We start from the raw sequence: 25,790 nt of genomic DNA on the forward strand, positions 1-25,790 counted from the left end.
AGTGAGCAGCTACTGACAATTCCAGCCCTGAAACCAAATGCTCTTGTGCGAAACTCCACCTTTGAGAAGAACAAATATCCACAGAGTGTTTTGGCTATAATTATTCATTTAAGGGGAAAAAGAAAAAAGTGCTGAATTCAGTTTGCTAAAGTCAAGACATTAATATTTTTGGCAAGTAAAGATGTAAACCTAATGTTTAAATGAAATGTCATCCCCTGGGTTCACATTTGCCCACTGAACTACGGTGCAAACCCTCCGCAGACCTTCATACAATACACATTTTTCAGTTCATTGAAGAAGGCCCCTGCTGCTTCTCAAGGAAAACTAACTTGCAGAAGCAAAATAAATACTGGCGTGGCAGTGCAGCAGCGGAGCCTCGGCACACAGATGTGCAGCACTGCCGGCTTTTCCATCAGATAAGGAGCATCCAGACATAATCACTCCAGTGTCTGGGACACGGCACACGCTGCGCCGCTGCCCAAGTATGGCCTGACAGACACATGCAGGGTGTGCGCGGGCTGGGCGGCAGCGAGCTGACAGCGCTGCAGAACAGGCCTGTTATGTCTATAGCCAAGTGTTTGTGTAATGTAGCCTGGCCTTTGAAACAGCCTCAGAAATGGGGGCACAAATGGAGCTTTGTGAGGAGCTGCCAGGGATGTACCTGCTGGATGGGGACGTTGGCCGAAGGAGGGGGCAGCCTTGGCGTGTCACACTGGGAAGCTTCTGTCAGTCCCGGCAGCTGCCCATCCAACCAGCAGGGCTGCTACACAGCTGCTCCTGGAGAAAAAGTGTACTTCTTTTATATATATATACACACATGTGAGGGCCAGCAAGATGATGAGAGAGGTGGAGCACCTCTCTGATGAGGAAAGGCTGAGAGAATGGAGATTGTCCAGCCTGGAAAAGAGAAGGCTTTGGGGTGACCTAATTGCAGTTTTCCAGTGGCTGAAGGGAGCCTACAAGGGAACATGGAGAGAGACCATTTCCAAGGGCCTGGTGGGACAGGACAAGGGGGAATAGCTTCACACTGAAGGAGAGTAGGTTTAAATTGGCTGTTAGGGAAAAAAAAATCTTTGCTGGGAGGGTGGTGAGGCCCTGGCACAGGGTGCCCAGAGAAGCTGTGGCTGCTCCATCCCTGGAAGTGTCCAAGGCCAGGCTGGACAGGGCTTGGAGCAACCTGGAATAGTGGAAGGTGTCCCTGTCCATGGCAGGGGGTGGAAGCTTGAGATGAGCTTTAAGGTCCATTCCACCCAAAGCATTCTGTGATTCAAATGTGTATTTATATCTGTATACACACACACAGATATTTACACACAGTTATATAGACACACATATAGCTATACACACAGATATATATGTATATGTGTGTATATGTATATATATATATATATGATCTCATGTTTAATTGTGGGCCCTGGGCCTAACTGCACTGTGGCATGCAAAGGGTTACTGCTGTCTGCTTTTAGGAAAGACACCTCTTTAAAAAGTAGTAAATTAAAAAAAAAAAAGTAAATTTTGACCCTACAGAAATACAGCTCCCTGGACCTGTGATAGTTCCTATTAAGATATACAAAGTATCTCAGCAAGGGGAAATTTAACTTACATACAACACATGATTTTAAGTAAAGAAATATTGATGGAGCGGGCGGGGGGGACAAGTATTTTTTTAGCTCTAATTTATGGCTGAGCAGCTTCATTTTAGGTACTTCATGGGAATATTTTAAACCAAGCCTGCATAATATTAAAATAAGTTAAAATGTATGTAAAATTTATGAGAGCATGTCAGGTGCAATGCTTGATAAAGTAAGTTTAATGCTTCAGAATTTTTTTCTTCAGGCAGAGAAAGCTGAATCCTGCAATTCTAGGTTACAGTATAATTTTAGAAACTCTTTTCCATTATACCATTCTTTTATTAATGAGATCCAATTCAATTTAACAAAAAGAGGTAAATTCCTAAAGAGTTTGTGGAAAGTCCTCAGCAGGTTGGAAGCTGGGAGTGTGTGATAAAAGGGGGTATTCTCCTGTTCATAGGATCTACTCAGTTTTACAGAAACACAGAGGAAATCAATTCACAACAAACTTTCCAAGTGTGCCTCTCCAGCGCGGTTTTCCTCCTGGAAATGCCGCCTGGCTCCGTGAGCAAACAAAAGCTTTGGCAGTTGACAAGGGCTGTACATCACTTTGAAAACTCTTCATTTACCGGGGGTGTGTCATGTTGCTTCATTGTGTGACACTCCCAATTATCGTGACAGAGCTAAATGACAAAGTACTGTCACCCCACTGAAAATTCAGAGCAGCTTCTTTCCATTTTTCTGCCTGGTCATGGGAACGTCGCTGAGCCGGTACAAAGGAGCGGCAGGAGCCGCAAACAGGGGCTGCAATGGCTGCAAACTGCTCTGCTCTATTAAAAATTCAGCTCCTCGGCAATATTAAATCTGAATTTACTTCCATCAAACAGAAACTTAGCATATCTCATTCTTCCATTATAAAATATTGACATCAGGAATAGTGAATCCTGAAATGAAGATTATAGATGAAAACTGTGTGCTTGGTAATTATAATTTTTTTCTTTGTTATTATTCCTTTCCTCTGAGGATTGCACAGGCTGTTGCAAACAGTAATGAAGTTAGCATGCAATGCCAATGCAAAGTGTGCTGCAAAGTTATTCCTGCCCTCATTATGGATGAGGGAGGCGAGACAGCAGGAGGAGGGAGATTTCCCCAGCCAAACCCGCACACGGGTGGGACAGCCTCCGCCTCAAGTCTTAATCAACATCCCTGGTGAGGAGACCCTCAGTGCCATCTTGTTTCTGTCTCCTTTTGTTCTGCCATTTCCCTGGGTTTTTTTAGGTCTGTACTCGAGCTCAGAGCTATTAATATCAATGACACTTTTTTTGTGACAAACCAAGCAGCCGGTTCGCAAACCCTTTCACTGCCCTGTCTTGTAACTCTGTGAATTACCAGAGCACTGAAAAACACAGTTACAGGCGTGGAAGTGTCCAACCCCTCATCCCAACAGCCCTTCCTTGGGGCCTGACACCACAGTATGAAGAGACCAACACCTTGGCCAACCTGCACTGGGATAACCCTTTGGTGTGGAGACAGCACATGGCTCAGGATGGCTTCCAACACAAGAGCCATGGCATCACCCCCTGAAATTCCCACCTGGCCGATGAATGTGATCATGGCTGGTGCCTCTCTCCGAGGTGATCACGCAGAGAGGTCCCACTGGGCAGGGTGGTGTTTGTTGTTTGAGGGGCTCCTCCACATCCTCTTGAACCCTCCTCATGGCCTGCAGATGTTCTTGAGGAGTGTGATGTATCCCGGGTGCGACACCGGATACTGAGTCTGTCTCATGTGCTTCCTACAAAAATCAATCCAAATCAATAAAGTGCCCACCCTCCTCCCACAGTGCTTGCAGAGGTTCAAAGGCAGGACCAATTACTCTTAAGGTGGAATTGTTAGGTGTCAGATGAGAATAGAAAAGTTGAATCATTATGTTTAGGAACAGATTTATTTAGAGGGCTTGAAGAATTTGTTTTGCTATCAACAGGTCTATAAAAAGCACCATCTAGTAGAAACCGATACCTTGCAAAATGATAGGGGGATGTTGTTTGGGGGGTTTTTTTCCCCTTTTCTCTTCTTTTTGCACCAATCAAACACAGAGCTGCCCCATAAACCAGGGTAAACTCCCACCCAAGCTCAGGAAAGCCATGGCAGTAAAGCTCCTGACCTTGAAGGGCATTTGGTCACAATCCTTCTTGCCATACACATCGCCGTTCTGGTTCCCATTTCCCCATGCTTCTTTTATGTATAACATATAAATACCTTTATCATGCACTCATTTTTTTTGGTTTGGTTCCAAAACCGAGATCCCTGCCAGCCTCCAGGTCTGAAGCTTCATGTGAACCTCTGACCCTGCCAAGATCCTAGCACAGAAATACCGCAGCGTATATCAGCACAGAAGATGTTCCCAAGTTTAACAGTTCTCAGCCCAGAACACCAAAACCTCTCCTAGCACTCCCAACAAATCAATATGCATTATTATTACATGCTCAGATACTACATCAGATTTCTGCTCATGCCAAAATTTCAGCTAGCTGTTCCCTGGAGTATTTATGCTTGTGTACTGTATTTAACAACAGCCCATTCAAAATGCTCACAGCTCCTAGGAATGAAATGCACATAATTTAGGAATAGCTGTCTGGCTATTCAGGCATCATGCTGTGTCAAGGGAAAATTAAATCTCTAACTCTCCCCCTCTTTTAAAACAAACCTGTACTTTGCATCATATTTTGGGGAGCTGCATGGAAGTTTCATAAAGACCAAGTGGCCTTAGCTCTTTTTTTTCCTGTTTAATGGCAGTGCCTCCCCATTAATGCTCCAAAATGATACAGTAGTTTAAAAAAAAGCTCTCAGCATGCAGGCATTGTATCACATTAAGAAATCAGGATTTTCTAGGCACTGCACAGCATTAATTACACTGAGCATGCTGCAAATTTAAATTAAATGATATGCCATGTTCTGTTGTAAATATCAAAATGGATTGCAAGATAGAGCCCCACATTTACTTCTGATTGGCATTTGTGCACTGAACAGGATCAGAAAATCTCTATGATATATAATTTCTTTTTGTTTTAAGCATATGTGATACAAATGTACTTTTTATTTTCAGGAGTACCTAAGAACACAGGTACAGGTTAGAACTTGTCTGTACTGAAAAAAAAAAAACCCCAAACAAACCCTCTCTCAATAATAACAACAGCAGCAATAAAAGAACAGAAACAGCCCTCTTTGCCCTCATTTCCTTTCCAACATAAAAGAATAAAATATGCTTCTCTTCCCTCCCAGCAAGTATTTACAATGTAGGGAATGGAGAGCACCAAGAGGAAAATGGGGAATACGACGTCAGCAGGAAGCAGGAGGATCTGATTTTGTCATGTGCGTTTGAGTACTGGGATCCCATGGAAGCAAATGCTGTGGGAGTTCAACTCACCCAAGCAGGGAAGGGCTGCTCTTCCAGCTGGAGCTTCAGACAGGAGAGGAGTGAGGGGTGAGCTGGGACTGTCTCGACTCTGTTGTGATGAGGGAAGCCTGATTTGGTGATGCTATGGGAGGAAGTGTCTGAAGAAAACAGAAACAATAAACAAAAGGTCTGACAGTATTTGTATTTTTCTTGGCATTGGTATTTTGCAGTTTTATATTATCGGGTTGAACGGTCACAATCTCAGCAGCCTCTGCCCTTAACAACTGGGTGAGGAGCATTTCTAGTGTAATTTCACATGTTTCTATGTGACTAAATACTAGACAAATATTTTACAACTCTGCACATCAGAGAAAGGATGGCATTTAGTTAATTCTATAGAAAAGGCCTTAAAAAAAAAAATCTGTATTTTTCAGGGCTTATTTAAGGCCTGGATGAAACGATGAGCACTGAGCTGAGAAGCACAGGTGAGTGTCAGTCTGAACTGGCTCAAAGGCACAAGGCATGAAGGAGACACAGCAAAAAAGTGTGGGCAGGGACATACAGAGCCACTGACATGGCTTCAAACCAGCATCACCATATTCCTTCTAAATTATCTTATCTTTTGTGTGTCTTTTGCTCCTAGGCCTTGTTTTCCTGGCCCATTTTGCACCAGTCCTGCATGTGGGAGAAGTATAGCTGTGGAACGCCTGATGAAAAGAGGTGGTTGAACAACTGGCCTTCAACTCTGTCACCATCTTTCAGTGCTTGCAAAAAAAAAAAAAAACCCAAACAAAAAAGACAAACCCAAACCAAAGACAGTTTATGTGCAGCTCAGGAAGCTCTCAGCAATGAGTGTGTCTGTGATTTAATAACACATCTTCCCAAAATGACACTTCTAATATTCACTGAGAAAAAGAAGGCTGAGCAGCACACAAGGCACTGCTATTGCAACAACAAGCAGCCAAACTACCAGGTATTTATTTTTCCATGTACACAGTTGTTGGGGGAGAATGAAAATGATTCTTTGACACTCTGCCAGAGCCATAGAAAGCCCTGTGCTTCCCCTACTCCCATGTTCCTGACAAGAAACACCTCACAAATTCTAATAAATAGAGAATAGAAATAAATACTTTAACTACACAGCATTGGGTTTCAAATGGCTTCGTGAATCAGAAAATGCTGCTCGTCTGTCTTCCTTATTTCCACACTCTGTAATGGTGGCTCTCCAAAAGTTAAAGTGAGATGGATACTACAAGGATCACAGACACTGCACTGGGAAACCAAGTATCAATGGTACATCCAGATTTATGGTAGGTGATGGCAGTAAAGTGAAAGTGAAACTGTTTGCACAGTCTGTATTGTTGCCCATTACTGTGTATTTGCCCTTTTTTCTTGCTTAGCTGCAGCTGGAAGAATGGAAAATTGTACCTTATATACAGTATTAGGAGACACTTTCTGATCGTAAGGTCAATCAGACTGGTTTAGCTGCTTGAGGTATTTATGGCACAATCACTCAGTGTCTTTAAGGAAAGGTTAGATACATTTATGGGAAAGGTATTTTGCAGAAGCTTTCCTGCTTCATAGAGGTCTTGGACAAAATGACCCAGGAGGCTCCTTCCAAGTCTATCAAATGTGGTTCCCTGATTGATGCTGTTTCCCCCCAAAGTCTTTTCAAAACACAAAGCAGTGTTATAAAATTTAATATGATACACTATATAACTTTAACACAATGCCATTTTCTTATAGGAAATGGTTAGCTGGTAGCACAGGGGCCTTGTGCAAGAGGAAGAAAAGTAGAAAAAAAGAAACTGCAGTGCAGTTTCTCTGCCGAGGGATATCAACTATAACATTTACTCTGTGTCTGAGCACGGACCCTCAGCTGTGCAGGGGGACACCAAGCCAGGGAAGGATATAAGGAACCCAGACTGTGGAATTTATTTCTCCAGAAAAGCCTGACAAGGCCTGAGGTAATTTTCTCTGCTGTGCCATAATAATTCCCTCAATGCTTGGAGGCAAATGAAGGTGCAGCTCTCCTGGTAAATCACTGCCTGGTGCTGTATCAGCTGGGCACGAGGCGGAGCTGCCTGGGGACAGGGACCAGGAGAGTCCCAGCCCTCCTGCACAGCCACAGGGCCATAGCTCAGGTGTGTCCTGCACCAACAGCACCAGTGAGGACACCACCACAATGAGAAGAGCCTGTTCTGTAACTAAGCACTCTGCCATGGCTTTGTCCTGGCCTGCTGCCATCCCAGCAGCACCATGGAGCGGGTGGAGCAAATCCCTGAAAACTGCAAGCTCCAAAAACTGCACTTCTAAAAAAGGGCAGCAGCACCCCTGGTAACGTGTTTGTCTTCTGACTAAAGACTCAGCAGGAGAGCTTGGGCCACATTTCCCTTGTCTGAATACAAGATTGACTGTCAGGCAGAATGCTCTCCAGGTCTTCTATGTTTCCACCAAACCATTTAGTAAAATGATAATATTTTTCTCCCTACTAAACTTCCCCTTTTTTTTTTGTTTTAAATTGCTGAATGTTTCCTAAATTGACTTTTCTTTTTTTTCCTTGAAACCAATAACATATTTAGAAGTTAAAGTCATGTCATGATTTTCTGGTGGTTTTTTTTGAAAAAACCCAACCAGATTCTCTGGGCCATCTGGTTGAAATGCTCTGGTCAGCCACCACTGCTCTGTATTAAGCTTTAATTTTAGCTTCTCACAGGAAAAAAAAAAATACCCAGAATTTTACTGAATTGGAGTTTACTCTCAAACCCATTTTATACTAACCTTTTTATTTTCACTCCAGCTGATTTAGTCAAAGGCCAAAGTCGTTTTCCAAAAATCAGCTCCCAGCCCCCATCTTCTTGGGATAGCCCTGACAGGAAATAACAACATCCATGCACAGACACTCCAAAGCCTTTTGAAGTCTCACAAATGTGAGCTGTTCACTTTTGCAGAGCAGGCTGGGATTAACTCTTTTATTAAATCCATGAGGATTTATTTTATTATTTTATTTATTATTTTATTAACTCTTTTATTAATCCATGAGGAAGAAAAGTAGCCAATCCCTTTGGTTTTGTTTTTTTCCTTTTTTAATTTGGAAGCTTGCAGCCTTCTCTACCCAAACATTTGTGAGCTCACCCTACAGATGGGAGCAGAAAAGCCCATGGGAAGCCCCCTCTCCCTGAGGTGCTCCCCAAAGCCTCTTTTGGGCCCTCCCAGTATGCTGCACTCAAAGTTTGTGTTCTCACTGGAAACTATTTTCCCTTTACAGAAGGGTTGTGTGTCTCTATATTGGTGGGAGCAAATAACAACCTTCTGGTCCTTTTCAACATGTTGCATCAATGCATTTGCCTGATTCCCATGTCAAAAAAGCAACTTTTAGCAGAATGAAAAATCTGACCTGGGTGTAATCCTGATAGTGCTCCAACTGCTCATCCTTAGCTTCATCCCTGCATTGCAGGGCAGAGGAAGAGGCTCATGTTGGAATAGCTCTTCTCTCTGGAGTCAAAATGGTAAAACTTAGCTCAGAGGTAAGGAATGAGCAGGAATTTCAAAGGCAGGAAAATTTATCTCCTGCTCTTTGTCTTACACTATGGTGCACTGTAGTGGTTGGAAGATTTAACTTCCAGCCATCCCATCCATATAAATCCTCATGGACAACAGCTCCCCAGCTGCTTCTTTTAGGGTGATTCAGCTCAGCAACTAGAATCTGCCAGGGAATGAGGGTTGAGATAAGGATGGATAAAAACTTTCCTGTAGTCTTCAGATGTTGGTCAAGGGTTGGGGTTAGGGAAGAGCCAAAGCCAAACAGAGCTCTCCCAGCTCCCTCTCCTTGGTGTGTTACACGAGGTGTTTGGTGGAAGGACCACGGGTTTGGCCCAGCTCTGCCTCTCTCTGCTCAGCTCACACCATTAACTGCTTTGATGATACAGCCCCTCTTGGGCTTTCTGCTCTTGAAAGATTTACACTTGGTTTAAATCTCAGTTGAAAGCTCCACTTTAGCTTTTAGGAGGCCCAGACACTTAAAGATCTCCAATGGGAAGGACAAGTGAGGAAAGCAGAGTATCTATACTCCCTTGCAGCAGCACCCCTTGCAAAGACGTTCAACTCCACTTTGGCGAAGAGTTTCCAGCTGCTTTGCTGGATAAACTGACACAGCACAGTTCTTAAAGTGCAAGGGTGCCCTTCACACCAACAGGCAAAGAAAAGAGGCAGTGGGAAGAGTAAAAGGAACCAGAATAAAAAAGGCAGGATCCAACTGGTTTTTTACCTTCTTTGATCTTTGAAAATGGGAAAACCCATTCGGGATCATGAATTTCCAGACTGGGCTGTATGCACCATTAATTGTTCCATGAAGCAGAGCTGGTCTGCTATTGTTGCATCCTCCAAAAACAGCTGTTACTATGAGCTCTTTGGGGCTCAGGAACTCCATTTCCCAGTTTTCAGTTAATACTTCAGTGATCATATATAAATAATAGTAATGATAATCATAACAATACCTGGCTTGCCATTATGTTGTACTCTGTCTTTGTGATGCCTCTCTCACAATAAAATCTGTGTATTAAACACTTTAATTGAAACTCTCAATAAACAGAGATATTTTTACTTGTGCTGTTATATTCACATAATGATCACAAAGCACTTTACAGAATCAAATACGAGTAGCCAGTCTGATCCTTCTACAGAGGATTTTGTGCATCTCAGTAGTGAATAACAAAGCTGCTGTATAGACTATTAATTGTCAAACATACCGTGTTTTGGGGTTTGTCCTGGCTGAGCAGCATCCAAAAGCTTGGGGTCTGTCCTTCAGATTGGTCTGAAAGTCTCTAAAGCCACCACAAATAACATGATGAGGGACTGGACGGTCTCACCAACCAGACAAGAACAGGCTGCGATGTCTCATTATCAAGGTCCCTGGGTCAGAAAGAAAAAAAAAAACAATTTGGAATTTTCCTGGTTTAGGAAAAAGGCCATGGAAGTCTTGGAGCTGAGTATTGAGCAGCCTCCATGGGGTCACTGCAAGGGGACAAGGCAAGTCCTGGCCCTGCAAATGCTCACGGTAAATGGTGCCTCCCGAGGTCTGGGAGGGTCTCCAGCTTTGGGGCTTGTACCAGGTACTTCTGGAGCTGTGAGAAGTGAAGAGCTTTGCTCCCTCCTGTATAATTGATAAATTACCATTGTTAGTACTAAACAATACTACTGAGCACAGAATGGAAACACGCTAATGCTTTATCCAGCTCAAGCAGTTCTGCTCGTGTGCTCACACTGTTCTTAAATGTGCTAGGTATTTGTTTGATGAAACAATAAGTTTTAGAAAAGAGAAAAATAAGAACTTCAAATATAATAGAAACCTTGGCTACATAGTTTACCACAGGCAGCTATGAATAAGCTTCAGTACTCTTTAACATTCCAGATATGTAATTTAATGCAGGTCTAATGACAGTCTCGAACATACTGCTTTAATTGAAATTGTTCGAGCTCTGTTCTGTGACAAGGGCTCACAAGATACCAGCAGGGTTGTCCATTTTCCCCACTTCTGTAGGGAAAAGAAAAGGGAGGGGAGGGGGACACTCTTGAACTTATGTTGCTATTGATGTGTAATATACAATAAAAAAAACAGTTAAATTTCAATTACCCACAGGTAATTATAATTTTATTGTTTGACTGTACTAGGGGGATTTTTGTAATTCCCAAGACTAATAATTTTCTGTAATTTTACAGGTTGTCAAATAAACTATTAAAGATTATCTTTGAAAAAGATTCTGCAATTGTAAGGACATATCATACTGTTCCTGTACATTATTAGTAATTAGAGATCCCTGGATAGTGAAATATCCACACTATATGCTAGCTGCTGGATACCATATTTTCTCACAGCCTCCTGTAAATCTTGAACCAAAGCTTTCAAACTTCTCAGCCACTGAGTCACGTCCAAACTTTTATTAATATTCACTGAGCACTCATTAAGCAATGCTGGTGTGTTCGATACGTTAAACCTGTGCTTCCTGATGGGATAAGCAAAGGCTCCCACCTTTATCCCAGAGTAGTGGAAACAAACACAAAAGGGCCAGTTCTGAGCTCTATCCCCTGAAGAGGATATAGGGAGGAAGGAACGTCTATACCAGCACAGAAGATGTGAATCTGCCCTGACAATGCCTTCTAACAATGATGTGGCTTGCACAACGAGATGGAGCTGTGCTTCCTGATTTTATCCTAAAAATAGGCATAGATGCAGATATGCTGGGGATCAGCATTTTCTGTCCACAAGGAGGGAAATGGGATGGGCAGGATCTCCAACCCACAAGAAGCAAGAGAATTGGAGGTATTCCCTCAATCCTCATCAGCAAGTCCCCCAGATTCACTGGGGTGTCAGTGAGGAACTCCCCAGGCCAGTAGAGCCCAACATCTACACAGCTGAGCAGGCAGCAGCAACTTCTCCCACGCAATCTGGGAGAAGCCAGAGGCCACTGAAGCAGCATGTGCTGGGTGACAGCTTCCTTCACCTGTACAGGGCTTGGTGAGATCCTCCCAGCCTTGGAAGGGATGTAATCCTGAGGAGGACCAAAGGAGGGATGAGCTGAGAGGAAGAGCAGCCTCCTGAAGCATTGCAGGAACAGCCTGCGAGGGCAGCAAGCTGGGGTTCAGCAGCTAAGAGATGGCTGAGCTCTCGCCTGCAGAGCCATCAAAGGCACCATTCTTAGCTGGCAGCGTTGTTTATTGCAGCTGCCCCAGGAGATCGTCACTGTTTGTTTTATTGGCCTCTTGGGTGGCTGTGGTGGTGAGGGCTCTGTGCGGGGGGAAACTTCACCGCATTAAGAGCGGTCTCAGGACATGCGGACTCTCAGGCCTCCACCCCTGCGGCCGGGGTTTGCACACCCCCAGCCTGTGGGGACACCCAGCAGGAGCAGCATCTCAGGGCTCTGGACACATCTGCAGGGAGGGGTTTGCCCTCCTCCCGGTGCCAGGAAGCCTCTGTGGCAGCTGCGGCGCTCAGCAAGGGGTCTGGTGAGGGATTTCCCTCGCACCAGGGAGCGCGGAGGGTGGATTGTGTTGGTTTTACGGCGGCGTGGAGCTGGTGGAGCAGTATAAAGATACGGGAGCACAGGGAAGGATTAAGGCCAATGGACTGCAGCTCCCTGCCTTCCTCCAGAGACAACTTGGAGCCAATCAAAGGTATTAAATCCGAGGAGTCTGTGTAGATACACACACTGAGCTCTCTTTTCTGAGACCTGCTTGCCTTGCTGTCCCAAGCTCATCCAGCACCTATGGAAGGTGTGGGAAGAAGGATAACTGATAATTTGGAGAGCTCTTCAATCAGTGGCATTTCCTGCTCCTCTCTGCCTACTAACCTAGCTCAATGAGACTGAACCCATTACTCCAGATGATTGGCACTTACAATAAATAGAGAGAAAATCCAAAGCCCGCAGAGAAGGCTCAATATGTTTCTGGAGAACAGACGGCACCATATACAAACACAGCCCTCTTTCCCCTTAATTCTGGTCTGTGCTTTTTCTGCTTAACGCATTCCTTGTTGCAAGGAGAACACGTTCTGACAATTGAATAGTGAAAGCAATTAGAAACAGAATTAATTGATAAAATTAAAGCCCTGCTTTCCTTATGTTTGTCATATGACTACAAATATTGTCACTGCCATTAATATTAATTAATATAATTATCAATGTTTCTAATCCCTACACATTTTGTTGAAAAGTTACTCTTAGCTCAAGAATATAATTGTTAAGTCATGAAAATGTTAAGTAGCAGCTAAGCAAGTCCAAAGAATTAATAGCAAACTGTAGTTTATCCAGGGATTAGACTTTTTAGCAATACATAATCACCTCTTCATGTGTTCATCCACATAAAATACCTTCCATCCCTCACTGCACTTCTGCCTACTTGTCCTTGCAGCGCACAGTTTTCAAGAATTTAAAGAAGAAAGAAGGTAGTAAGTAAATATTCTGTGCAGTTGCACACTGTTCTTCAAGGTAAGTCACTGCACCAAGAGTTCTGTGCCCTCCGCTGAGAGCAATGTCAAGGTCAATTATTTCAGGCTGAAAGCCCTAATGCAGGATAGTTTTGTGATCAGAATAATCTGTGTAACACTGCAAAGCAATTCCTCTCTCTCCCAGCTTCCCCACACATTGTCTCTCAGTTTGGAATGTCACAGATTATTGGAATAATCCAAAGGACTGCCCTGCCGTGCTGCTGCCAGCTGAGCAGGTTTCCCTGGTGGGTACCACCAGCACTCTGAGGGCACAGGGAGATGGAGCAGAGCCTTCCCTGCCGCCTGCCCAGTTCCTCGACGGACACTCAGCAATTCCTGCCTGGCAGAGCATCCCAGCAGCAGTGCTAGGTGCAGTATTAATCAGCTCTTCTGGAAAACAGCCAAAGTGCTTTAAAGGCCTTTGTTGTAGGGTGGAGGGATTTTTCTGCTAGAAGAGAATAATGTAATCATTTTGCTATTAATTTTTAATTGTATGTTGCTCTGCATTATTACCAATCCATACTGATTTTCCTGAGAGAAATGGGGATGCTGTGCAAGTGGTTTCTGTTAAGAATGCTGTTGGGCCACGCTGGAAAAGAAGTGACAGAAAAAAAGCTGTTCTTCAAAGTTACCGCAGTCACCTGCTGCTGTCTATTCCTACAAGGTATCACATTAAATCCTTATAAAATGTATGAGCGTAAAAAGATTCATGGAGAAGTACCAGAGTTTTCCCTGTTGTTAGGTGTTTTTCTTTGCTTGTTTTTGTGGGGTTTTGTTTCGTTTCTTTTCTTTTAATAGCCACCCTTTGTAAGGAAAAGTTACTTCTGAGAAATCTTTCGCAAGCAAACTAAACTCGCTGACATGGATGAAATCAGCAGCCAGAGTACCAAATACATGAATTCTTCTCGGAAGACAATCATTATCAAAAATGCTAAGATTCAGCCCGCTGATACAGTTAAACTTACTCGTAGAGAAATGATTGTATCACTCACTTGTGCCCACTCACAAATCCTCCATTTCATCTCAGAGAAAGCTGGCCACAAGGGAACAGGAAATCTTTAATCTGCTTTTCTCCATTTCTTCAAATATCTGGCTCTTATCAACCCGCATCAAACATGAGCAACACAAAAACTTCATGTCCTCCACTTCATAAAACAAATGCAAACAAAGCTCAGACACGTCTCTAGTGTGAGATGGACTGAGCACGACGAAGTATTGCAGGGGAGCAAGGCTGAAAAGCACTTCTAAAAAGGCAGCACTGGCTGCAGATTCAGGAAGAAGAAATCAATTAGACCAAAAAACAAGTTATATAGAAAAATCTACACTTTGCCACTGATCTAAGCATCAGGAGGAGGGTAAGAGGGGCCCTTCATCTGTTCACCCCAATATTTGAATATTATCCTTTGCAAAGAAAAATCATGCCTTTTTTTCCTCTTCAATCCCTAATACTAATTATATATTTCAATATAATACTATTGGTATTATACAATATCCTATAATGCATAATCTCTATAATAAATCACTCTATGATAAATATTTTATACTATTACATATTAGTATACTAATGTATTAATAAAATAAATATGCATAAATATATATGTGCTAGCTTAAACAGTTACATACTATTACTTATTAAAAATTATTACATTTTTGGGCAGATATTCAAGGTTGACATAATTTTTGGACAGCTGGGAAATTCTGGTGAGAATTTGCAAAGTTTGCACCCAATTCAGTTGAATTAGTTTCAAAATAGAGAAATAGATGATTTGATAAAGAAGAATTAGACACATTAAATTTCCAGTTTGAAAAAAAAAAAAAAATATCCAGAAATTTTCTACCTGGTCAGTTCCAACCTGTAGTTTTAGTCCTGCCATAAGCCCATGATCATCAGTGAAAAATGTGCCTTTATCTTCTCCATATCCAGTGCTGCAGGAGCTCCAGGATTCAGGAAAGCTCTGAAATACTCACAGTAAGTCCAGTAAGCACTTTCCCAAACAGTGATGATTTCCTGAGCTGGGGCCAAAGTAAGTCAAGTAAAGGGAAAACCAAAAATGCAGACTATGAAGCAACCTGGCCGTAATTCCCCAGCAAATCAATGATTAAACCTCTTGTACAGCAGCCTCTGCTAGGGGGACTGCATTTATCAATCCAGGAATTAGTTTAATCAAGGCATATTACTGCAAAATTTAATATACAGTACATTATTAATTTGGATTATCCTGTTGCTTCACAGCTTTGAAAAAAATAAAAGCAAAACCTACTGAATTTGCAGTCACCTTTGGTAGCGAGGTTGTGTTCCTCTGCCTGTTTGAGATATTTCTTTCCATCTCCTGCACCATCATGTTTCAGTTCCTGAGAGCTGTAGATATTTATTCAGTGCCCTTCTATCTTGGCCATCACAAATAGCTCTCTGATAACAAATCACACTCTCTGAGCATCATTTGCTACCAGGAAGGATCCTCAAGAAGCACACGCTCTGTGATACAGGATATCCCCTGCTTTGCTATGAATGCCATAAAGAGTTTCACAAAATCAGCTTCCTTGCATTGAGAGAGTACAAATGCATCATCTTAGGAGTTTTACCACTTCTTACCGCCTGTTTAGGCTTCGTACTTAGTCCCTGCTCCCTTGCTCTTCAAATGAATGCTGCTACTTAAACAGAGAACTGATATGTGCTTAGTGAGAGATTCAAGGATTTCAGCTATCAATAGAGGCTTAATTATGTGCTGGTGGATGCTCAGGTACTATAACGATGGCTGTTGTATAAATTGCACAAAGCCAGCACAGAAGAGACCACTCACAGCTCATCATACACTCTGCTCCAGCAATTTAGACAAAATAAAACATAATGCATGATATTAACTTGCATCTTCCTTGCCTATGTCATAACCCATCATGTAATGTGATGTTATTCCATGTAGTGTCATGTGTAACATGATGCAATACAATGTCGCACTTCAGGAAATATTACTAAGCAAGGACTGATTCTTGTTATCAGCTCAGAATGTGAGCTTCTGATCCAAACATATTGTGGCTGTGGCTGAAGGGAAGGCATCAAACCAAGAGCTATGCTGGGCAACTGTTTTTCTCCTCTGGCTTGGCCAGCAGATGTCCATTTGTCAGGTTTGGGTTCAATTGAGATTTCTTTGTCACGAGCACTTTCTCTTGTAAAAGAAATAGCAATTTTATGGCAAGCCAAATACTGAAAAGAAAAGCCCTTAGAAATACATAATAAATGTATATTAGCGAGACAGAAAATTGGAAAATGGCCACCTGCCAGCAGCCACATAAATTTTGGAGGCAATGCATTTTTCTGCCATTATGCATCATCACAGGAATTGCAAATATTTATTAAAAGTATTAAAATGGTGAGAATGTTAAATGTTTCCTTCAGTAGTGGAAATTCGCACTGCCACATAGAAGATAGGATATTCTGATACAATGTTTATTAAAATGACTTCATTTTATTAGGCTGTCGTACACAATAAATGTGCAGGTACAGTTAACAAAAGATCTATTGTGGATACAGGAGATTTGTGAGTAACACTTCAAAAAAAATAATCTCTTCTGAACTCTATTCATATAAAAAGCATGCTACAAACTTTCATTAACTTCCTTAGAACCAATTATTTTCCGAGCTTATTTTCTTTTTCTGCCATCCCCCTGTATTTTGTAAGTCAATTTGTTTGCTCATGTTTTAATGCTTAACAGGATTAAATGCAGTTTATCTTTAATTTATATACAAGTAAGCCGAGTGTGGATGTGGAGCAGGCAACAAAATATGACAATTATTTTGGGGTTCATTTACAGGTCTAAACAGGAAAGACTGTAATATACTGGGACCTCAGTATCTTTTCATCCATAAACAAAACATTATTAAAAGATCGGTGGGAGCTCCATAATATTGATTGAGAAGAAAATCACATTCCAGTTTTGCCCACATTTTCTGCTGGGATTAATCACAGTGATTTTGTTTCTATGGTTCTTGTTGCAGCAAGATACAGACTCATGCACACCCTGACAGGGTAACTTTGCTGGTTGGCTTTGCTGGGCTCTGAGCCCCTTCTAGCAGTGCCTGAGCACTGATGCGGACAGTGACATAATCCCTGCATAAACAGGAATCAGCAGTGAAAGGAAGGAGGATGGCTCTTGCCTTCACAACTGCAAGTGTCCTCAATGCAGCTCCTAAAGGTTTTTTGTTAATTTAAGAAAGAGCAGAGAAATAAGGAACCAGTACTGGGTTTTTTCTTACGCAAGTGTTCCTCAATTCCTTACAGTCCATTAAGCAAGAGGTGGGATTGAAGTCTATGTTGTAGGCAGGGGGTGAACAGATCAAAGTTACAAGACCTCAGATTTATGGAGAGTCTTATGCAAGGTAAAACCTGCCTCTGGAAGATAAAATTTCAGAAATAAAGGATTTTTTCTCTCTGCTTTTATACAGTGCAGTTTTATTCCTTTCTGACAAACACAGGGTGGTGGCAGGGGGAGTAACTTCCATGAAAAAATGCTTTGCCTTGATCCAGAGGGTTTGTATGGATTTGTGGAATATCAGAAGTGGTGCATGGGATTTAACACAAAGGGTGTATGTTGGAGAGAGACCTCGGCCACCTCACAGGCAGAGGCAAACCCTGTGCTGCCTTTAGAGGGGCAGGTGTGACATTCTCTCACTGCTGCAGAGTCAGAAACCAGGGCTGAGACTGGCTCTGTCCAAAGCATTTGTGGGATTCAGTCAGTGTAAAAAGAGGAGTCAGCACTTAAAGCAATGCAGACCCATTTGCTTGGCCAACCTTATTTAATATGAAGCATGTTTTATCTTGATTTAGGTGGTTGTTGTTCTTTAATTAAAGAAATTATGGGAGGTCATTCTCATTAGTTTAGAAGAGTCCTCACAGAAGGGGTTTGCACTGATTTAACCTCAGGGTAAACTGGCACAACTTTTGCATGTAAATAGGATTTAACACTGGACACTTTGTGCGTAATCCAGCTCTTCACTTGTGACATTCAAAGAATACTTGGAATACTGACTGAAATAAAAAGATAATGATGATAAGCTGGGGTCTTACCGTGAAATTTGTCAAACGATCTGCAGTGGCAGCCCGGAGCCTCTGCAGCAGCGGGGAGGGGACACCACAGGGCTTTCTGCTGGGGGCAGCGCAGGCAGCTCTGTCCCTGCACGGTGACACGAAGAGAGATTGGACTCAAGTCGCATTGCTCACATCTGGCCAGATGGAGGACGAGCTGAGGGGCACAGAAAGTGGGCAGCAAGAGGGGAGAGCAAGGTGCTTCCCCACTGGCTGAGGAAGCCTTGCCCTGGGGCTGGAGCATGGCACAGGTGTGTGCTGGCAGCGGGGCCACCGCTGCCATGGAAAAGATTTGCCGTGAAAGGAAAAAAGGAAAAAAAGGAAAAAAGCAGCGGCATGAGAAGTGCCAACTGAATGGCGCTGTCTTTAATTGGTACCACCAAGGGCTTTGTGCGGTCAGCACGCTTTTCATGTTTATAATAGAATCCCCAAATTCGACTGATCTGAAGGGCATCTGACTGTTTTACATTAATCACAAGCTATACAGCAGAGGCTGAGAGCAAGTGGGCAGATACCCTGGTGGAGTAGCACTAAGGAGCTCTCATTATAATCATCCTGCCAAATCAAAAGAAAAACCCTAAGGCTCCTAATAAAAGAGACCACTGGACTAAACAAATTGAACAAGTAGCTAGACATGCATGAGCTTAAAACTACTGGTGTCAATCAGATTTCCCTGAGCCGCTCATTCTGCTCAGTTCTCCAAAGCACACGCGGAGGGGAGGCAGGGACGAGGTGACACGTGGGTGCCAGCACACCCCCAGTGCTGGGCAAGCAGGTACAGGGGCACTTTGTGAAGCCACCTGCAAGGAATCATTACTGAACACTTCTCAAACTGATCCAGCACTAAGGAAGTGGGTGGTGTGAATGAGGACCTCATCCACACAGGGTATCTGTGCAGGCTTCCAGTCTCACTACTTCCATCAATTCCAAAGAAAGGTCTTGGACCTCACAGCTTTGTGTGTCTCTAGGACAGGATGAAAGTGCAGTACCCTGAAAGCTCTGCCCACTTCTCACCTTCCTGTGCCTGCTGATGGAACTCATGTATTAGTTATACTCCCTACTAGAAAGCAAAAAAAAAAAAAAATAGTGCAAAGGTGGGCCACTGCTTTCTGAAAAAATGCAGTTAGCACTAGTGAAAAATCTGCAGAAATAGTAGAAAAAGGAAATTCTAAATTTAGAAGCATTGGGTTTTGTTTGGTGTCTTTAAAGACAAATGATGGGTAGGTTCCATTAGCTACCATCCCTTCTCAAAAGCCATCAGGCAGGAAACCAAGATTTTGAGATACTCCCTCAAAACTCAAAGGAAAAATAATTTTGTGCACAAGAATGAATACCCAGGGAAGAAGAGACAAAAAGCGTTAGGGTAAATATCTAGTACAGCAACCAGGAGGAGATAGAAAACCAGAAAGTTTCAATAGGAACAGATGGACAAGGGATGATGCACCTGAGGAATCAAGTGAAGGCATCAAAGGAGAGGTTTTATGGAGAGAAAATTCACTTTGAAGAACTGATGGCTAAAACACTGTCAGCTTTTGAAGTATTGGGAAATTTCACCCACCTGCACTAATGCACTATGACCATTGTCACTGGCTCCGTCCCCTGTCACCATCTGAGTAGTGGCAGCTTTACATGGACACTGCAGTCACCAGGGAGGAGGCAGAACTGGGGCTCCCCTTGCTGGTAATATTTTGAGAAATTATTATTATTCGTAAATTTAATTATTTTTTTAGTTCATTTCTCTTTTTCCTGCTTTTTTTCCTTTTGCTTCTCTTTTTGTTTGTTTTTTTTCTTTTTTTTTTTTCCTCCACACTGTAATAAATCAACATATAAATGTACTGGTTTATTTCCACCTGGAATGTTGGAAGACAAATAGTACAAGAAATCAGTTTGGTCATTTACCATATTGGTTTAGCATGGTAATACTGTTGGGGTTTCTTCATTTCTCATTTCAAGACTGTAAACAAATGCTGCAAGAACAGATCAAATACTCCCTTCCTAAGACAGTGCCTTGTGCAGTGAAAACATCAAACCTGGTTTTTGAAGGCCAAACTGTCCCTCCTTTACTTTTTCATAGGGAAAACACAGAATTTTGAATTAGCCTGAAATTTGAAACTACATTTTTGCCAAGCAGCAAAAGCAGATGCACCCTTAGCCACGCTAAATCACAAACATACACACATGGAGATGAGGAAAATGCACATTAAATATGAAAAAGTATTCCTTTCAGGCAGAAGATAAACAGCCCTACTACAAATTAGCTCTCGGCCCCGTCAGGTGTGAATCTCTCTTGTCAATACGTACCAAATTCCCTGAGATAGAACCACATGGTCATGAATTTTATTTCTCTCCTGCTTAATTCCTAGTACCACTCTCCCTTGTGGATTTACTCAGGGATGATTTACAGTGGGAAAGGTGACATTAAACACGTCATTGAGCATGCAAAGATGCTGCACTCAAAGCAGCATATGCTTGACTTTGTTAAAAGATGAATGCTGTCAACTCCACAGTGCCCACCAAGATCTGGCCTCCTTTTTCTTCCCAACAAACTTTGAGGAAGATGCAGACATGAGTCTTGACACTGAGAGAAATAAAAGTTAATGTATTCATGACATGATTTCACTTGCAGCCTGATTTAGCAATGTCTTGTCTAGTTTGGATCTGCTGTTGCTTTTCCTAATTTACTCATTGCACAAAGAAAATAAATAAATAAGTGCACTATAGTCTTATTTATCCTTCTTTGGACATTTCTTTACCAGGCAGATGGTCAATTAAGAGCACTAAACAATGACACTGTTTTCTCTGTAAACATTTTTTTTCTAATAGCCTAACAAATGAGAATCTGTGCTGCCATACTGCTGAATACCATCTTGACTTTCTAATTACAAAGAACTGTGTCTTGATAGTAACAATTACAGCTGTAACAATGATGCTGGTACTTGAACAATACAGTTGGAGGCAAAGTGCTTATCGGAATATTCACAAATAAAGGCTTACATTTATGCCAGCACTGGAGATGGGAGGTTAAACAGTTGGGGGTGGGGAGGTGTAGAAGAAAGGTTGAAAACATTGGTTTAGTAGCTACAGATGTGAATTTGAATCCAATTACATGGAAAGCAAGGGGGGGGCGAAGCATGAAAAGATGCTGTTTCCTTCTGTTTGGCTAATCAATAGGTTAAAGGGTTAGTAAAATTAACATGTTAATAACATTCATTTTGCTATTTATGTACTGGTCATAGTATTTGCAGAGAATTATGTCTTGTGAGTAACCCACGTGTTATTATGCCTGCTTTTCCCCTTTTTTGTCTGAAATGCTGAAATGGTCAGTAATATTTTTCCCCCAGTGTGATGGAAATTAGCTTCTCAAGTCTCTAATTTACCCTACTGTTCTTATTTAACTTCTTAAATCCAACCTTTCCAAGGTTTGGGTGGGTTTTTTTCCTTCTTTTTTGAGAGCAAAGCTCCCCCTACCCCAAAGAAAAAGGGTAACGCAGTCCCTGAGCTCAGCACAGACCCGTAGCACCGATGTCCCAGGAGAGCACGTTGGCAACCAGGGTGTCACAGCAGCATCCCAGAGGAAATGGGCTCCTTGGAGGAGGCTCATCCTCCTGCTCCTTCCTCCATCATCTCTAGTGCCACAGGACCCCAGCCTTTGGCACTGCTCTATGCCCACAGGCAGGGTGGCTTTTGCCTCCTGCGCTCCCTCCCTCGCTCCCGTTCCCACTGCGCTCCACCCGCTCTCTGAGCCGTAATTTAGCCCACACTTATTAATCAGTGCACATAATTTGTCTCTAATGCTGTCAATTTAAGACGGCAACCTGACTTTTTTTTGGAGGGGGCAGGGTCAACAATTTAATGAATCTCGTCTGCATTTTAATTCAGACCTAATAATCTGCCTCTGGCAGTTTTCTTAGAAAAGCACAAGGTTTTCCAGGATTTTCTTTCATCAAATCCAGCACAATGGGATGTTTACCTTCCTGCCTTGGATATGCTCAGCCCAGGGTAAGTCACACACAGACGTACCTTAATCAAACTGGGGCATGGCCTGTATCTCCCGATTTGGCCTTTGAAGGGTTTTCCTGGGGAGGAAGGAGAGACTTGGGGCTGTGCAGTCCCTTTTCCACACACATTGGTGCACAGTTGAAGACACGAAACAACAGACTTCCATGATTCACTGTCCCTCATGGAATAACTTCACAAATAGTTGGAGCACCCAAGGCAAAGCTCCAGAAGAGCTTTCTTTAGCTATCCCTATGCTTTTCTTTTTGTCCTTCCTACAGTAAAGTCCAGCAGGAGAGAAAAAAAGGTACAGAAAGGAAAGAGGGTACAGAAAATTCCATCCTCCTGATGAACCAGCGTGGATGACTTTGTCTAATTGCCATGGCAGGAAGCTGGAGCCCCATGGAGCAGCTCAGCGGCCTTCCCTGGGTCTAAACAAATAAAATTCCCCAAAGCAGCAGCTCTGGATGCCCATGTCAGATGTAACCAGAATAGACTTCGTTATTAGGAGTGCTGTGACTCTGCCCGGCGCTGAAAGGAGCTCCTACCTGGCTTTCAGTCAACGCTGTCACTCGCCCTGACAACGCGGGCACTTAATGTATGCACAGCACTGCTGCACACGCAGCTGCAACTGCCAGCACATTGTGTTGTTTACCCCTGCTCTTTTGTACCAGGGCGTGCAGTAATTTGCCTCCCAGTACCACAAAATTCCTCAACTTATTTGCCCTCATTTTGTTTGGCCTCAATTGGAAAACAACCCTTTTGCAGCCCTGCCACCAGCACAGCCACCGCACTCTGCAGCATCACAAACACAGAAATGTCGCATTTCCACCAGAAGTATCTCCTATATATTTTTACGCATATCCTTCAATCTCTCTCTGCCACACATTATTTTTTCCCCTTTACCAGCTGCTTAGCATATTTTATGCCTTCTGAGCAGTCCTGGAAGGGGCAGTCCTGGAAGGGGCATCCCTGCAACGTACTTAACTACAGACAGTGACAGCAGAGGCGTTTTACATCCCAAATTACCTCCGAGTGCTGGTACATCTGACTGCCAGCACAGGGTGCTTCTGAGCACCTACTCAGGGCAGCTACTGCTTCACAGACCTCCAGCAGCTGCAGAGTCCAGTGGCTCTTTGAGTTTTCCGTGAGGAATTATCGATCATTTGACTGATTTACCATTCATATTCATTACTGTCCCCTACTGCAAAACTCTGCCAGAGTCACATGTCTGCCCTCACCACACATTACAAGGCAGCCCCACCTTCCATACCATTAATGCCACTAAGTCTACTCCATTTTCAAACCTAAGCTCCAAGCTGGTAATCAAATGAGACAGAAAAGCAAATTCCCACATCCTGAGCTACTCCAGGTAAAGCATATCACTTCCTGATACATAAGCATCTTTCTCTAGGAACTTAAAAAAACCCCAATGGATAAAATATTTCTCTTAGTTCAGGCATCTCCCAAACACAGGGGTAAGGTCAGTGGAAAGATGCAATGGGAAATTCAGTGAAAATCTCTCATCTCAGTTGCAGGTCTACATTCAATAGGCTCGTGTTAATGCCCTTTGCTTTAGCTGCTGTAGTGTCAGAGTGATATAATCCAAGCAGAGTCACCTGAAGTAGTCCATAACACACTACTTAGTTTAAATTCCTTTGTCTGGCCACAAATGTCCAGTTCTAGTTAAAAGCTTGAAAGTGAGACAAATGGTAAAATAGACACTTCAAGAGAATAAAATTGTGAAGTGCTCAGGTAGCACTGTGGAGAAGGGAGTTTCAATTCAGAGAGCTTTCCAGATGAAATAGACAATTAAACCCTTATCGAAAAGAGATTCCACCACCCCCCCTTTTCTTTTTTTTTTTTTCCCTTTAAAGCAAGGAGAAAATAACACTGGGAATTTAGAAACATGAATTTTTAAAACCTAATAAGCTACACTAACAATCTGCACAATTCCCTTTTGTTAAAATATTTATTTGGAAATGCAGGATTTGTGATGAAGGCAGGCTGGGTAAGCAGGTCTGAATGCTGCTTGTACAGAGGGCTCAGTGGGACCCCCAAGGCCAGGGCTCTCCTCGGCCATCCTTGGCTCAGCCTTGGCAAGGTTCCCCTCCTTGTCCCTCCACATGTTGGAAAATAAGAAGCCATGAATTGCACAGTGCATTTATGAGGCAGGGGCTGTAAACCACCCTCTTATATCCATAGGGACAGAGAGAGAGAAGGAGCTGCATGAGCAGTCTCCAGGAATGGAGACCTGGGAAGTTGCAAGCCTGAAGCGCTTTTCCCGACCTTGCCAAACCCCCAAGTGCTCCTCTAGAAGTGCTCCCTAAGACCAGCTTGCATCTGACAAAACATTTCGGCCCTGATAAAGAGACATATTCCATAGATTTGTTTTCCTGGACACCTCCAGCCACACCTTCTATGTTGCTCACTGTAGGACCACAATGTCTGCTTTACTATTAGTACAAAAAGACACTTAGAAACTCTTGGGGGGGAAAAAAAGGCAAAAAAAAGGCATTCGCACATTCTAAAAGGGAAGAAAAACCACTTTTCAGTAGTGGCTACACTTTTCAGTAGTAGATACAGAAGTAGTTTTAGGCTCAATTCCTTTTCCTTCCCTTCTCACCTCGCTCTTGTCCCAGTACCAAATACATTCAAACTGAACAACACTTTTCTAGCAGCCTGCTTCATGCCTCATGCTTTTCACTCCTCTTTCGTTATAATTTTTTGCAATCTTTTTGACCTAGCCCAGTTTTCTCCTCCCTCTGCCTCCCTTCCCTTAGATTTTGGTTCTGTGTGACTAAACTCCAGCCTTCTCCCTTTTGCTCGCACACACAATGCTATTAAAATTAAATCCTTTTGTGCAACTCTCTACTTTATTATAGGTCTTCAAGCCATTCCTGAAATCCCAAGACAGTCTTTGTAAAGTCTTAGCTCACCTGAAGGCAAACTTCAGCACGTGGCTTGCTTCAGATAAGGCTCCTTCCCCACACCAGTACAGAGCTCACCTCCAAAGACTGCCACATTTTGCTGCAGACTAACACGAAATGACCGCACAAAAGGAACGTGCACGTTCCTTTCTTGCAACGCAAAAACATGCACAATATGAAATACAAAAGAACAAAATGGACTGGTCTGATTGAGGAGAATCAGCTCTGAAGGAACCCAGTGAAGAAATCAGTGCTAAGCTGCCTCCCTGCACCAGAAATCCTGCTTTGCATTTACCATGGTTGAAAAATGCTCAGACCTTCCTGAAAACATCAGTAGGCTCCCAGATAACAACTCAGTGATGCCTTCCACTTTTCAAGGAGAGGGAGTTTAAACAACCAGATCCTCCACCATGTGCTCCTCCTACCTGGGAAAGGTGTCCCAGCTCCCTGTGTGCAGCAGAGAGGAGGGACTTTACCTCACACTGAGCAGACCTCCTAACCATGAGCAGGAGAGAAAACAAGCATTTCTCGCCAGTCTCCCAAACCACCTCTAAGCCCCATCTATTTTCAGCACCCAGACAGTACTGTGATCTTTAAGTCCTCAGCAGGCTGGAAAGTGGTGACAGAAGTCTCAGTTGATATGTACATGACTAACACACTCAAGGATATTCCTCTGGGACAACAAAGACAACAGTGCCGGGGGCAAAACTGTCAAGAGAAAGAGGGAAAGAGCTTCAAGGAAAAAAACCCTCTATATTGAACTCACCAATCACCAAGTACTCATACAAGAATTGCTTTTCCTCCTTTTCTTCTGAAAAATTAACTTTTCTTGGAACA

General features: G+C 42.9%; 2 long non-coding RNA genes across 19 annotated transcripts in view; one reads left to right on the plus strand and one right to left on the minus strand.

Annotated features, from left to right (window-relative positions):
• LOC104691503 overlaps nt 1-9,572 on the plus strand; it is a 481,199-nt gene extending 471,627 nt beyond the window's left edge. For 13 of the 15 annotated variants that reach the window (XR_005603991.1, XR_005603992.1, XR_005603989.1 and 10 more), the window contains 2 exons: nt 4,851-5,450; nt 5,609-9,572. This is a non-coding gene — a long non-coding RNA (uncharacterized LOC104691503). The remainder of the gene's footprint in view (nt 1-4,850; nt 5,451-5,608) is intronic. The other 2 variants (XR_005603990.1, XR_005604001.1) reach the window with 2 other exon arrangements.
• The window catches only part of LOC109145104, a 112,579-nt gene continuing 87,395 nt past the window's right edge, over nt 607-25,790 (minus strand). Inside the window, exons 5-10 of one of the 4 annotated variants that reach the window (XR_005604004.1) lie at nt 9,714-9,876; nt 7,747-7,834; nt 4,996-5,123; nt 3,828-3,928; nt 3,165-3,363; nt 607-777 (exon numbers count right to left, since the gene is read on the minus strand). This is a non-coding gene — a long non-coding RNA (uncharacterized LOC109145104). Of the gene's footprint in view, nt 778-3,164; nt 3,364-3,827; nt 3,929-4,995; nt 5,124-7,746; nt 7,835-9,713; nt 9,998-25,790 lie in introns of those variants that run through there. The other 3 variants (XR_005604003.1, XR_005604006.1, XR_005604005.1) reach the window with 3 other exon arrangements.

Source organism: Corvus cornix, chromosome 3 (genome assembly GCF_000738735.6).
Source record: "Corvus cornix cornix isolate S_Up_H32 chromosome 3, ASM73873v5, whole genome shotgun sequence".
In the NCBI taxonomy this organism is placed as follows: domain Eukaryota; kingdom Metazoa; phylum Chordata; class Aves; order Passeriformes; family Corvidae; genus Corvus; species Corvus cornix.